At 37.8% G+C, this 16,259-nt stretch overlaps 1 protein-coding gene across 1 annotated transcript in view; it reads left to right on the top strand.

The window, feature by feature from the left end:
* The window catches only part of LOC105208087 (UPF0489 protein C5orf22 homolog), a 619,399-nt gene that overhangs the window by 129,543 nt on the left and 473,597 nt on the right, over positions 1–16,259 (top strand). The window lies entirely within an intron of this gene.

Raw genomic sequence — 16,259 nt, 5'->3', positions numbered from 1 at the left:
GTTTTTAATCCTAGATCTATCTATAATTCATATTTCTTAAAAAAAATACTAATTCTGCAGAATTAAAGAAATTTTTTATGTTTTAATTGAAAACTTTCTAATCTGAATTCTCTTCATTGTTGTACATGTTGAAACATTTATTTATTTGCTATAACATTTGTGTGCTATAAGACGTACGATCGAGGATGTCTTAGAAAATTCACGTTCAACAGAAGACGGGCATGATTTCTTTGACATCTTTTTCCGCGTTACTTCATGCTGAGGATGCATATTTTCGCGTAAACAGGTTGGAGCCGCAACGAGAGGATGTTTATGAGATGGCATCATGTAATTGCGTCCGCATGCATATTTTATCGCAGGATGCATCAATCCGTACATGCAAGATGCAAAGACATAGAGCCAATAAGTTAGACGTAGGTAAGAAGAAAAATTATGCGCGCGCTTCTTTTCGAGTTAGCTTAAACGGCGACTGGCTTTTTGTCCGCGTGGAGAAGATTACGAAGCATGCAACTCACAACCGGCGACTCGGTAACAAGGAGTCCCCTTGTATGCACCACGCGAGTCGTACTGGAGTACGTCTCAATCATTCGTTCACGAGCACCACGTGGTGGCATACCGGCGGACGCTGTTCTGATCATACATTTAAGCAAATCACGCTCTATCATTAGAATGCCTTTTCATAAAACTTGTTTTGAACGGCGTGAATTCTATTTCCCGACCATATTATTATATACATATTGGAAATCGAGCGAACGAGCAAGAAAGCGAGCAGGCGGAAAGCGAGCAGGCGCCAGAATTTTCGATGTTAATGAAATATCAGGAAAATTGCGCACTGAGATCCGTGTTTGACTCTCATTAGTCCTTTTTTCTAATTATTGTTTATCAGGAAAAAACACATTCCTTCGATAAAATTATATGTTATAAAAATACTTTCTGCAACGATGCATACATTAATTTGCGATTTAAAAAAAATATGAGGAAAACATATTAATTGGCGAATTAAATATTAGAAGAAAGTTCGAAATATTTATAACGTGTTTAAAATTTCAACGTATAATTATGGTGAGCACACTATAACAACTTATAAATTATTCATGAGTGTTATTCCCAGAAATATTTTATTAAACACTTGTTTATTTATTTTATTTGTAATTCCTGCATATGATAATTCATAATTAGGATTAAAATGTGCTTATTACTTATTAAAAGTATTGGAACGTGAATTCCTGCATACTTTTAAATAAAACAAATTTTTTCAGTAATGCACTGTGAAACAAATTTTCGTGATTCTAGTAAATATGTTATTAGCGCCATTCAAGCAAATTATTTACTTCACACAAATAAATATTACTTTAAAGAAATAATATTTTCTACAAACAAGTGATATTTATTTATGTAAAATAAATAATTTGCTTGAATGGTCCTAATAACATATTTACGTGAAGTACAGAAATTTTTTTCACAGTGTGGAATTATTTCCGATAGGAAATTTTTAGATAGTTTGTGACGTTTTTACGAATCAATATAGATTTAATAATTATTAAACGCAGATTCGATTGAAATTCTGCACGAGTTCTTGTATCTAGTCTTAAGTACGTACGTATCGATGCAATCTTCCAAAGTAGACACTTGCTGGCTCACTATATCCTACCGATGCTTTCTCACGGACCCGTTTATGTCCCATGAGTCCATTTACTTCGCGACGTCTACAGGCACTCAGAGCGCACATTTTGCAGTAGCCATTCGGTTATATCGTTGTGCATGCCATCCATTTAAAATTTATCAACGATACCGGCGATGCATTAATGCGTCCTGCGCGCCGTCAAGTGTCCATTCAAGTTTTTCTCGATTCGACTTATCGACCGATTTCTGTTCTGTATGGATGAATGGAGTTTCTTGCATTTGATAGGAACGCAAGACTTATGAAATCGTTATACCGTCTGGTAGAATTATATCGAGGTAAACCGTCATTAAAGGGAAAGAAAAATTTGACGAATCAATAAGATCTCTCAGAATTGAGAGATTATTTTAATTATTGCTAAATTAATTTTCGATTGGCCGAACATTATAATTTTTGATTATTTTTGTGAGTTATAAACGAATTGTAAAGGAGATGTAAAAGAAATTTTCCGATGCTGAGAAATGCTTGCACGAAACTAGATTTCGTGGGAACAAGAAAGAAAATTGGGAAGAAAAGTGATTCCCTTTTTATGTAATTGAAAAATAGTTCATTTACGTCATTCGCTAATAGAATACAATAAGCTGAAAGATTTTACGAAACCTACCATACAGGTTACATAGCAGTGGGTTACATGAATCACGTTGGCGTTATGCAATATGTAATCTGAGCACATTTGTGTACATAGGCATATGTATACGTCGTGATGAGATCTACAAAAAATGAATCGATGAAGTATAATAATCGCGAAACATGATCAAATTTGATCTCGAATAACGGCGGCTGTAAAACGGTAGCAATAATATTTATTTGAGAAATCACTGATTATTATGGATAATATTATTAAGTTTAAAATTAAAATTGTGTTTGGATCATTGCATTTATTTATTGATGCCAACTTTGATAAACGGAACTCTCGTTATTGTAACATTATTTCCATTTAAAAAATTCGACTTTTTAAACATAACAAAAAATTCCTTAAAAATCAGAATGTTAAGATATCACAAGAAATATCGAAAATAATCTTGCGTTGATGCCGGAGATGTGTGTTACGATTAAAAAAATTATATCATTAAATTGATTAAAGTTAAAGTATGTACCTAAATTATATGTTTACTGAATAGAGAATATTGAGAAAAATGCAAACCATTTCTTGTTTCCGCCATTTATCCCGTCGATCTTAAATAATATTTATAATCAATACATTTCAATCGCGTATGAGTACCGGAAATATATCAAGTCTTTCTGGATAATTATCTTTTCCCTTTCTTGTCAGCTGTAAAATACGAATAAAATCGCAGACGCGTAATAATTGCGCTAAATGAGAGAAGAGGAGTCAGCAGAATAAAAATATTTTTTCTATTTTAATGTACGTAATAATAACAGTAGATTATTATTGTACAATAAATCCATGACAATTGAATATCAATTTATAAACCAATTCTCTAATTTGTCATTCAAAATGATTTTTTTATGACACGTGTCAATTTCATAGCGATTGTGTAAAATAGTCACGAATTTATTTCACTTATTTATAAAACAGTAGTTTTAAAGTGACAAAAGCAACTAACAAGAGATTAAATATTGAAGAACGTTTTACCCTTTAAATATAAATTTACCCCTTTAAATTCATAATAATCAATACGCCTCCGAGGTATTATCTCGATCCCATTGAGATTTCTTACATAAATAATTTTGATATTAAAAGTCCATCCGCCAGAAGCAATAATATTATATTAACGATAATCCGCTCAACATTGTTTATTAAATTCCAGAAAATTATCATTGCATAAATAATCTGTATCTTTGTAATATACGGTATCTTGTAGAATAAAATTCACGCACATTTTTATAATGGCATATTATTGAATTTTTTAAAACTGAGATGCTGGAAAGATACCTACTCATCCACATAAAAACTTCATAAATACAAGTTTCATATTTTGGAGCAAATATTCGTACCTTACAATTTTACTATAATTACAATACAGTTATATTATTACTATTGTTTTTACAATAATTTTATTTTATAAAAAATATTAAGACATCGAGAATTATTATATTATGTAACTCTTTTTCTTGAAACATCATAGATTCGATTATTTTTTTATCTCTAATATCCAAGAAAAATGTGAAACAATATACTTTAGGATATAAAGACATTTAAATAATGGTTACAGTATGACAAAATATAATTTGTATTTTTTTTTAGTATACTATTTTTATTTCAAATTTATTTACCTCCAACGGAATATAGACGACTTCAAAGAAAATCACGAATTTTATAAATTTATTTAGTGGCTTTATTTTTTTAGGATACATTAATACATCTTAATTTCTACGTATAATTTAGGGGGATAATATTTTTGTTGCGCGTTAATTTATTTTTAATACGTGTTCACTTTGAATTTTCGGCATGTCGATAGAGTTGCCCATACTTCGATCCTCGAGTTGAAGGATCGGAGTCATGGTGATTCAGCTGTTTCTTGCCCCTGCGATCGGTTGACGCTTACCAAACCGGTCCTGCAACGGGTACTGGACCATCAGTGAGGAATGGTAAGAGGAGAAGGAAGGATCTTCGAACTTTGCCTGACGTCACCGTTGAGGTCAATGTCACCTGGTCGAATCAGTGCAAGAACTCGCGTAACCATTCGCGCAACAAACAAATTCCCTTCAAAGTTTGCTAATCTTTAGTTTCTAAGAGAGAGTTTCAATGCTTCCCCTTTTCAGTAATAAGTAAAATAGAGCGATTGCGTTGTAAAAGTTGCAGATTTTTAATTAATCTCATTTAAACTATTTAGAGAAGATTAACGGTGAAATCTGAACACATATTATGATAGAGTATTAACATTTTATATAGATAAAATATAATTAATTCTGTAAAAATACATATTTAAAAATAAATAAATAAAAGCAAGTGTTTTATATCTCATTCAGAGGTGTATTTTGACCGTTAGAAATGACGATGACTACCAGTGAATTTCAAATTTTCCGGCATGTAGTCAGAAAGAGATCCTTGCTTCTAATTTTATGATTCTTTTGCCTTGACAACCACTTTGATCTGAGAATGATTACATCGAGAAGTTCGTTGTCCTACTTTCAACCCTCTCCATGATACTGCGCTTCCCTGATTCACCCCCCACTATTGGACTCTGATCCTCCCCTGATGCGGAGAGGGATAACGAGAGGAAAAGAGCGAGAGAAACTACCTCCACGATCAATACGGTAATGACGCCCGCGCCGGGATGTTACCATGCTAAGCGTTTCGCTGTTTTATGCTCGCGATTATGCTGTACCCTCGGTTCTCTTAGGCTTTTTGAACTCGAATCGCGATAGGGCGACCGATAGATTGTCCCTTATCGGGTCTCCTCCCTTTTCTTTTTTTCCCTCCTTTATTTTTTAAATTGCAAGCAATGGCGTTTTGCTGATGTCTGCAAAATCAGTCGCGCTCATCTATAATCACGTTATCATTAATGAATCTAATTGAATATTAAACACAAAATACCGGAATATATATGAATTTTGCATGCAGTAGAATACAAATTTTTTTCATTCGTATAACAAACGTGATTAACATTTATACATTATCCGAATAATTACATTTGTAAAAGAGAAATTAGAAAATATATCGAAATCGTGGGAAATCATTAGGACTCTCATGACTCGTTTATGAGAATCGTTTTTTTTCTTCTTTATAAAGATTTGTGTCACGCGAGCCACGTGCAAAATAATGTCTTCATCCCCAGAAAATTGGTCCGGTAAAAATAGTGCTAGCTGATCAACATCCACGAGGAGCTGACACTAAGCCCTCAGAGTCAGTGGCCGACAGCCGTAAGTTCGATGCTTTGGAGCCGTACGATGAAGCGTTTCCTTTCTATGAGCAATGAGGCGAAAAATTGCTGACCTCCTCCCGCCCCGCGTCGTCGATTGGTCGGCCGAAGTTACCTATGTCGTTCCAACCCCTCATACGATTTTCCAATACCTCGTTCCCTATCATCCCGTACCACCCTACACAGAAACGATTTCGTCTTGTTATGAACCCTCCTCTCGATGACACGATACTATATATCGTCTAGTAAAGTAAAACATTCTTTTTAGGCGCACTTTATTTGTGTTATGCAATTATTGTAGAATATGAATACAGATTGTGATTCTTTTTTATAGACAGTCTTAAAATTGTTAGTGCTGTTTCCTCTCTGTATTGATCAATTGGAAATTAAATCCAATGTATAATATTTTGAAGCAAAATAGAGAAATTATTAGTAAAGAAAATGATTAGAAAATAAAAATTATTAAAAATTATTAGAAATCATTATTTTTTTTGTCCACAAAACTACTCGTTATTCTAATAACTATCCCAACTTTTCTGCTAGCTTTGAATTTGATTCCTCGCCTTTCGTAAATTAATCTACAATGATAGAAGAGACTATTAAAGACACTTTCACGCGTGCTCCATGATCGTTTAGCTCGAAGAAGGTCACGATCGTGAGAAACAAAGTCAAAGTAGTTCGGAATACCGCAGTAGTTGGAGTTGTCGATTAATTTTCCGGTGGCTCTCGCGTTTATCGCCTACATTGGTGGGCGACGGTGATAGAGGGAGGGGGTTCTCTTCAGGAGCGTAGAGGACGACGAGGGTGATTAACAGAGTCCGCATGCGCCGTCTCTCTGGTTTCTCGTTGCAGCGGCAGCAGCTAGCAGCAGCAGCTAAGACCGGGGGCGACTCAAACCCCCCTTTTCGCGAACGAGGGGGGGATGGTCGAGGAAGGGACCGCCGCAGGGTGACGCACGAGGGGAGGCGCGAGGGGAGGAGGAAGCAAATTAATACGGGCGAGCAAGAGGGTCCAGCTAACGAACGAACCGACGCCAAGTCTAGTGCCGACCAGCGCCGCGACGCCTCGCAATCCTCTCTCCCTGTCTCTTCTCTTCTGTTCTGTTCTCGCCGTTCTCCGTATATCCAACAGTCCAACAGCAGGGCTACCGTTCGCCGAGCTCAGCTCGCCTGGGACCTCTCGAATCTCGACGGCGTTCGGTGATAACGCTGAACCGATTGGGTCAGCTTCAGGGTGAGACGCGTCACGTACAAGTGAGCAGTGTGAGCCCCGCGAGTCGATCGACCGATCGCCTCACTCTCGCGAGGAGAAAGCCCATCCGTGTTTGTCGTCCCGTTGAGCGCGATCTTCTCGCGACGACGGTGAAGTGTGAAGGTACCCTTGTGACGACACCCGACCATGACAGTGAAGGATGGGGATTCCTTTTTGTCTTTCTTTCATACCGCGGCCGATTGCACGAAAGCGCACGTATGTATCGTGCAAAGAGTAACGATCTTCTCGGGATGATCTTAACGCGCGATCTTTCTTCGTATTCTCCGTTGAAAACGCAGCGAGATACAGATTTCTTGCAAACTAGCAGCTTTTCAAAAATATTTTCCATTTAATTTTAATATTTTTTTACTATTGTTTTTATTTTATACGATGGTGAACGTGGCACGTTACGAGGCTTTTTATTTTACGTGGTACTCCGTAATCTGATACAGTTATTTTTCGTAAACCATGAACTTATCCATGTTGTTGTTAATTACGCTGTATAACATATAGATTAAAATACAATATTTTTAATAATACAAATGATGTGAAACTTTTTTTCAAAATAACATACGCGCGTGTGTGAGCATTTGTTTATTCTAAACTATTTCAGAATATTGGGATAAATTTTAAATATATACGTGCGTAAGAGCGAAAAAGTGAAACTATGGGAATAGAATCCCGTCAGAGGAAATGTTAGCAATGAACAGAGCATATAACATGGTGTTAATTAGGCTTTACCTCAATAGCGTCATTAAACACGCTTTTCAGTAACCTAGCTCCGTTCAAAATGATGCACTCTTTTCTCATACTCCACTTATTTCGCTGCTTTATGCCTGCTAAGATTACAACCCACGCTAATTCGTGTGTAGAATCAAATGGAGATTCCCAGCGAGAATAACAAGAATAGTATAATTATTACAATGTGCTAATTATATAACCGAAAACAATTAGCGATTACGCTAATTGCGACGTCGGTGTAACGCTCTTTTACAAATTTGTTAACTTTCTTTTTTTTTAATTTTCTCAAATTACTACATATTTATATCGATTCATTTGTTTATTAATGATCGTGACTATTGTATTTTGTTTCTCGTCGCACGTTAATGTGTCTAATCATCCGCTACTGACATCTATAAACCTCAAGCCCGCGAACTCATTCCGCCATGTTCATACGATACATTCCTATTAAGTTATTGGTGTATTGCGAATAATCTTATTCGAGATGTACATTTTTCTACGAGATTAATTACGTAAATATTTTTTTCGCATATTCGTACTAAAGATAAATGTATTTAGTGCGAATGTTTGCAGTTTTTAACGTACTGTATTGCAAATCGCGTTCTTCTTTGTAAAAATTGAAAAGAAAAATTGCAGGATATTTATTTAGCACGAAATTAGACACGGCACCAGATTGTTATGCGTCCCATTAATTTCCTATCAAGGCGTTCACTTTCGGTCATCAATTAGTTTATTTTCAAGTGCAACGTTTAAAGGATTCCACGAAAACAAATAGCGTTTATATTCAGACAGTATTTCTCGGTCGAAGCTCTTATTAAGATCCAAGGTCTTCGTGCCGCGGAGACGACGGAAAGTCCCCGTAGTATCATTTTAATTAAACGAAATTCCGCGTGCAACAAAGGGCGGCAAGCCAGCCGGATAATTCGAAAGGGCAGATACGTGCTTCCTGGTTGGTCGAGTTTATAGACGCGGGTGGTGGTGGTTGGCGTCGAAGAAGGAGGACGGCGGGGAACGGAAGCGGTTCTCTAGGGTTTCCCCGGGGGTAACTAGGCGCTGAAGGGAGACGGGTGGCGGAAAGAGAAAGAGAGAAAGAAAGAAAGGCAGAGTGCGAGAAAGAGCGAGGGGAAAGAAAGGGGAGAAGAAGAATGAGAGCGAGAGCAGAGGGACAAGAGTGAGGGAGAGACTGGAGTGGGATCGATAAAGGGAGTGTCGGCATGAGAATGGGACAGAAGGAACGCGCCAGGGGTGGCTCTCGCCACCCGAAAGACGATCTTAAACGGGTCAACGCTACTGAAAAATCGATTGCGTAAAGAATCCTAAGTTTGTCGGAATGAATTAATTTCGGATCGAATGGTTTCAAAAAACAGATTGCATGGCACCTCTTGTAATTCGCACTTACTAATTTGTTCAACTTTTGTTATAACAAGTAACTCCTTATCTTGTTCTAATTTCCCAAATTTTTAAAAAGGAAAAGGAGGAAATTTTAAACTAAGATATTATAATTAATGTTGAAAAAATTATTTTTAATCCTTCAGGAAGATCAACCGATAATTAAGGAATGATTACTCATATTTTTGACATGCATTCGTGGAGCAAATGATATAATTAGGATGCAAGAGCATTATAGAATGCAGACGATAATGTATGAATTTTTTAATCATGTAGCAATCCCTTGCCAAGATGTTGGTATTCCTTGGATGGCTGTTTCGTCACATATCACGGAGGAATGGCGCGACGCAAGATTAGATAAATTAAGAAAGATTTACGTTTCACCGTAAAATAAACGTCGCGTCACACTTTCCATCTTTGTCCGATCTAACGGGATGATTGTTTCAGATCTTACGTCAGATCGGTAACGGTCCTCTCATAATTATTACCATACGTACGTCGCACGATTATTGCTGTATTATTGCACCATCGTCGGCACGTTAGTGCCGCCTCTCCGCCATTAACCACCCCGCCATTTGTTAACGTCGCGCGGATAAATTTATCGTACTTTAGTGCGAGGCGTATACTTTCCGCAATACGTACCTCCTAATGCCCGTTTCTCCTCCTATCCCCCGACGTGTAATGGATGGCTGCTGAATATCGGCGGTCAAGATGGGTTGCTGATCTTCTGGGCAGTGGCGACACTGAGACTTCCTGTAGAACGACGTTGACTAATTCACGCCCGTGGGCGTCAATAATTTAGAACATAATAATTGAAGAGAAAATTGTACATACGAAGATGGCACGTAACATTTACCGCATTTCACAGTCATTAGCTTTAATGTCCGAACAGTTATAACGAACGATTTTGAAGAGAGCGTGATTAGACGCGGACTGGAGCATTAATGAATCGCTTGCATTACTGATGAAGTAATGCACATTTAACGTTGCCTATTGATAAAAATTCTATGTATGCGTGAGAGTAATTTTTCTTTCCTAAAAATTCGGTTTTTCTTTCCCCATTCTCTTGCTTCTTTATTTAAGAGAGAGAGAGAGATGCTAGATCGCGTTTGTTGTTTAAATATCAATATTTATTATAAATGAAATTTTAGAGATATTTTGCTACGAGACACGCAGAAATTTGTTTTAAGGTGAGATCGAATTATTCCGACGTGACGGAGAGTTCACGATATTCGAAGTTATATGAAACAGGGGCACCAGCGAGGGATGGGATAATCCTTGCAGGCGGATTATTCGGGATTCTCCTTGGCTTCGAGGTAAAAAGAAACGGGGCCGACGAAGCTCGCCACTTTCTCGCAGAAGCCTCCGCCCTTCTGCCAACTTCTCCTGATATATTGTTCCCTCATCCCTTTTTCTTCCGCCGTTTTACCCTCCTCGCAGTACCCAGTCAACGCACGTTTACTTATACGCAAGCGACGGTGGAGCAATTCTTTCAGTTGCGTATTAAAAGTTTTATGTTAATCAGTAGATGTGCCATGAAGAGAGCGTTCCGATCACATTGTTTCTTTACATAGCAAAGAATGCATGAAATATTATTTTATAAATAACATAATTTTTCTCTCATATTATTTTTCACATATATAACTGTATTACAGATTATGTATTATTAATAGTCAAAGACATTAATTTTTATTTTTTTTAATGAATGCAATAAAACTCTGTGATTCGAAGACAAGATGTTCAAATAAACGATTATTTTTAACAAGTTGAACGAGTATACAAAAAATTTATTTATTACGTAATGTATAATTCTATGCATGTAACAAAACAAAAATTACAGCTATAGTTGTGAAAAAAAGTAATGAGTTTTTCGTGAAAACTTTATCTACGAAAGTTTCATATGCACACGCGTCAGAAGAGTAGAAGCGTCGTTGTCTGGCTCATAATATCATGCAGCAGCTCCGAAATAATGTCTGACCGCCTTGTCTCGTGACGCTTCTCGCCGGTCCCTCTTTTAACAAGAGTATTCCTCATCTATCAACAGCTTTCTTCCCTTTCTCGCCCTTTCCTGCGACGTACGCTTTTCCCGGGCAAGATTTATGAAATGGTACTTTGTACAGTTCCATTTTAGCATACGCCTCGATTTACTCTCTCGGGGTAAGGTTGGGCTGCGGCGTCATCTTATTCCGAAAGTTTCGAGGAATAGCTATAGCGCCGGAACCACCCTTATAGGGTGGTTCAAAAGTCTGGTGTTCGTGCATAAGGCCATTGTAATTTTATTTGCAATTTCTGATTTTTCTTCTTGAATTTTTCGTTCCGGTTTAAACCATTATTGTGCGCACGTGCAGTCAATTTATAATATCGCAGTGTATTTCTATTCAATGAAATAAAAATTATAAATATCAGAAAATATTGTGTCTACTTGTTTAATATTATATATATGTATACATATATAGTATATAACTCGTTTTAACGTGTCAGGAAACAATATATGAAACGTGACTTAAAGTGAAAATTTAAATTTTGGTTGATACATCGAGTTGAAATATGTTTTACTGTACTGAGCGCGTGCATCGACATGCGTGTAGTTACGTGCAGCACGCATGTCTGAGGAGCCGCATGGCGGTTGGTCGAGAAAGAAGGAATCTTTTGCCGAGGGTTTTTCGTGTGTGAGCGTATAAGAACGCCAAGAGCGCAGCCACGTATCAGAGAATTCCACGAGTTAGATTTAAGGCGCGTTACCAGCGCACCCTCTTGCCACTCCCACATCCACCCCCGAAGTCACATCCATCAAGTCAGAATCTTGATTTCCAAATCTACCATCTTGCGACTGGTTGGTTCTTTTGGCTCGCGCTATCGCTTTCTCTTCCTCCAAACGGTTTGGCTCACGTGACTTCTTATTCAAATTTATATTTTGCATTTAGCATACACACAAAGAAAAGCAAGTTGCCTTTTCCAATCTACTGTTACTCTTGGCGTTGCGCAAGTGCAGAAAAAAATGCATAATTCGGTCTGAAAAAATGCTTAATTCGTGCCATTTCTTTCTTTCTTTTTTTTATTCAAGTTTACTCGTTCAGATTTTATAATTAACGCTCGATCACAGAATAATTATTTTGCAACAATGAAATAAAGTTTACTTTTCATCGCATAAGATAAGTTCCATTATCAATATTCAATCTGTTTATTTTTCTATTAGCTTTTTGTACTTCCGACGATTTATGGACTTTTTTTCTCAACAAGGTGTCTCGACCAGACTTCAAAGCAGGGACGCGTGTCGAAGTCCAAGCGTTACAGAATAAGACACTTATTTATCATTGGTCCGCCGGTAGCTACGGATAATTAAAGCCGCTCCCCGTCTTGTGACCCAGATATTAATTAGGTATTTGCGGACGTGCGCTTACCGGCAGGCTACTTCGAAATGTTTCTCGCTGTAATAAAGTCGTTTCGCTGTCATTAATCGTTCTGTGTACACGCGTCGTTATGCTGCGGAGGAAGAAACGCACGTGTAGTAAATATCCTCAAGCGCGAAGCAGGGTGATAAAGCAGCTGCATCCACACATTGCAGTATTTTTATCTTATTTGTTCTTTTTGCCTACTGCAAAGAGGGACAGATAGCGGAATTGTTTTATTCAGGTCACTTAATAAATTTCAACGTCTCTCTTTCACTAATACACATAGGTGTATATTTAGAACTCTTAACACGGTTATTTCTCGTTGGGCAATAAATGTCTCGAAGAAAAGATTTATATCTATAACGCAGTTACATTGTTGACGACGTTCAAATTTTATCATTTTACTGAGTTTATGCTCAAACTTGACGAAGAAATATAAGAAATATTTGCATTAAGATTCTATTTATTCCGTGCTACATTATCTAAAATCTTGAAAGGTAACATGTGTTTAAATTTGCTCAGCTTTACCCACTTTGTATCAGTCTGTTAATTGTACGTACACACGTGCGTAAAGTGTAATAGTCTTGCTTCGTTGCCAAACCGGAATTAGAAGATGCAACGGTGATTCACATGCGTGACTAAAATTCGCGGCCTACGCAGAATCGAGGTGTTTTCGCATAGTTTGCAGGTGGATCGCTTCAGTCTCCGGTGTGGTCGAAGCTCGATACCAAGAATAGATCAAAGTCGGGTACGTCGTGACCAAATTGCTGGTCGCAGATGCACGCATAATCTCCGGTATCGTTCGCCTATATTTATTGCACTGCGGTAGACTCGCCGCCGCCTCTCGGTTTAATGATAGAAAGACGAGGAAGCGGAACATCCGTCATATCAGCAACGTTTATACGAGGTGGCCACTCAGCATGAAGCATGCCATATTGTCATTTCTCAAAACGCGGTTATGCAGAATACCCACCGTATATTTCGTGCCGCGGGATAATGGATTTTGTCCAAGTAGACGTATGCCTTTTCATGCCGGCGCGGTGGACAGCTGCATTCTAATTTGAACCCATCCGAAATCTTGAGATTTGAAACACGCATCTCGCAGTCACTCGTTTTTGATAAAAAATATTTTTACATAGAGAATGTTTGTTCCAAAGATTGTTATAAAATTTTCAGAAATAGTAGCGTTTTATTTTCATTAATTTTATTTATTTGTAATATTTCAAATATTTAATTAAGTAATTTTTTATTTCAGTTAATACCTTCTTCTTTACTAGTTCATTATATTTTTTTACATATTTTGAATAATACTTAAATGTTTAATTAGGCATTTGAAACTCAATAAAATAATCCAAGATATTCTTACGAAGGTTTTTATATGTCTATTAATTATTATTAATAAGATTCTAGAAGTATATTTGCTCAGTCGTGTTTGGGAAAAAAATTTATGGTCGCGTTTAACAAAGTTCATTTGCGAAGCTCCCAGACATTCGTAGAGAGAGCGATGCGCGAAACACAAAATTAAAAGATGGTTGCACCGTAGAAAAGCCGGAAGACAAACCGTGGAAATAATTAGTCGTGCCCATCACCGTGGGCCATATATCGTCTCTTCCATCTCTTAACGAGCGACCCGGGTGAACGGATCGTTCGGGCTGACAGTGCGTCGTATTCTCTTTCTTTTCTCTTGCGCGCGGCCACGTGGTTTTAAGCCAAATAGGACGGAAGCACTCTTCTTTCGAAAAGCCGTATAATTTTTTATGCAAAGTTGGGCCACCGTTCCATCCCGAAAACTGTAATTTGCGGCGGTTTATGAAGTGGGCGAGTATACCACCCGATTCGATGCATCCGCAGAGTCACGTCTATGCGCAACGGTTGCGCAAGGTGGCTCCTAACCGAGGTGATAATTACCACGTCAAAATCTTTTTATGGGGGTTTCCTAATTGTAAACAACGGGCAGCTAACGAATGATCGCCTATCTGCTAGATAGAAGATAACGTAGATAGATCCATCATTTTGATGGTTCACCAGGATCAGCATGTTTCACTAGCATAAGTCGCTGGAACGCGTATGTACAATGTGATTGATGCCGCTGCAACGTAGTATTTTTAGGGACTGACGTGAATAATAACATATTACGAGAGAAATTCTACAATGGAAATTGCTAACAAATATTTCAGACAATTATAAAATGTAAATTTCACGAAGCAAATATATTAGAATTACTGTACTTTTCTTCTCAAGTCGCTGCTATCTCGCACAGTCTTATTTAAGCGCGGCGAATAAGCCTGCTTGATGTTGCGCCGTTGATTAAATGGTAAATTAAACGGAGAGCCGGCAAACTCTCTTACTCTGTTTCGAGTTTCATCCTGTGGCATCCTCGAATCGTAGATTATCACACCACCGCAATCTCTTCGATATAAAATGCATCCTCGTACACTTGATCACGCGCGTCTGAACTTGGAAATGTTAATCGGCACACTTACAACTGGTACTCACGTACGATGTACACGCATCTTTGCATTCATCTGCAAGTCGCGGCACGGCCATCTGCCACTATATCTTTCACAATGTAACGACATTTTACGAGCGGTTAGTTGCTTTTTGTTACAGGACGCGCCATCGCGATTGCAACTTAGCCGTTTCGGTCGTTTTGCCTACCGAGATGAACCCGACTGTTAGGCACCGGAAAGAGATGCGTGCAACATTCAAACGACGGTGGCTTTTATTACATATACTCGTCTCAACTACATGTTTTCGTAACATATTATATTATAAATTATGGAGAACTATCAGAGATGTGATACATTGATACGCCGCACTCGTTCGATTTTTCCTGCTTAATAATGTGTATGCAATTTAGAACACTTGTTCTGATTGTATAAAAATCTCTGCTACATTTATGAGTCGTGTGTCCTTACATAATTTTCGTTCTCGTAAAAAGAAAAATTAATAACATTTTAGCATTCAATAATTTTGTTTTGATGAAAGATTTGATTCTTTAACTGTACGAGTGGAAAGTTGTTTCAATTTTTGCATACACACTACCAAAAATTAACAGGGACAGCGAACTATCACTGCAATCACTTCGCCGGAGTTGATTACCTTAAATTTTGAAATTGCGTTTACTGATGTATCGAAATTTCGTTATAGGTGCTGGATTATCCATATAGGGATAGGTATTAGCCAGACATTTAATTAGATTTTATTACGGTGCATATTGCATTTCATCGATGTTCGCTATAATGAAATTTCATTATGGCACGTAAGCGTATGCATATATACAGTGTTCTGGGAATATAGCATTTTTTTCAGAGTCTTACGACTTTTTAGAACGTTACGTTAAATTTCTTTTAGCAAACGTACAAACAAATTAAATTATTGCATTTGATTCGCGCAAACTATCTTGATAATACGTATAATAGGGTTAGATAAAATTTTGGTATTACATAGGTATAAATTTGATAACCCGTCCAATATCTAGATGTTTAAATTCTAAACACAATTGACGCTCATTATGTAAGCTTTTACTTTCGCTGATGCAATCAACGGGGTCAACAGAGTGCGACGCAACGTTTCAGAAACAGCATATCGAGGAGTAGTAAAAGAGGATGGGAGAGAAGGAGAAAATGATATGACAAGTGATGGAGACCGCGTAGGAAACGTCTTTTGATAGTAATCGAGTGCTAACGAAGCCGATAGCGCAGACCCTGCTTCTTCCTGGGACAGGACAATAACCGGTATATGTACGTCTGTCCGTTCGTCCGTCCGTCGACCGGTGCGTTGTCCAACAAGATGCGCCTGCTGTCGGTACGGCAAGCAGGTGCGACCGTGACTTGCCTTCTCCGTGTGTGTTGCCTGTATGTATAATTATGTCTGTGCACGTACATGCGCGATGTATGTACGCGTTACGTGTGCGCTAGCCTCGCCTAGTACATCCCCGTTGCGCCCTGTGCATGCATTAACGTCGATATGTAGCGA

Source organism: Solenopsis invicta, chromosome 1, assembly GCF_016802725.1.
Source record: "Solenopsis invicta isolate M01_SB chromosome 1, UNIL_Sinv_3.0, whole genome shotgun sequence".
NCBI classification, from domain to species: Eukaryota; Metazoa; Arthropoda; class Insecta; order Hymenoptera; family Formicidae; genus Solenopsis; species Solenopsis invicta.
The sequence above is the reverse complement of the archived record's forward strand: the minus strand, read 5'-3'. Positions and strand labels throughout refer to the sequence as shown.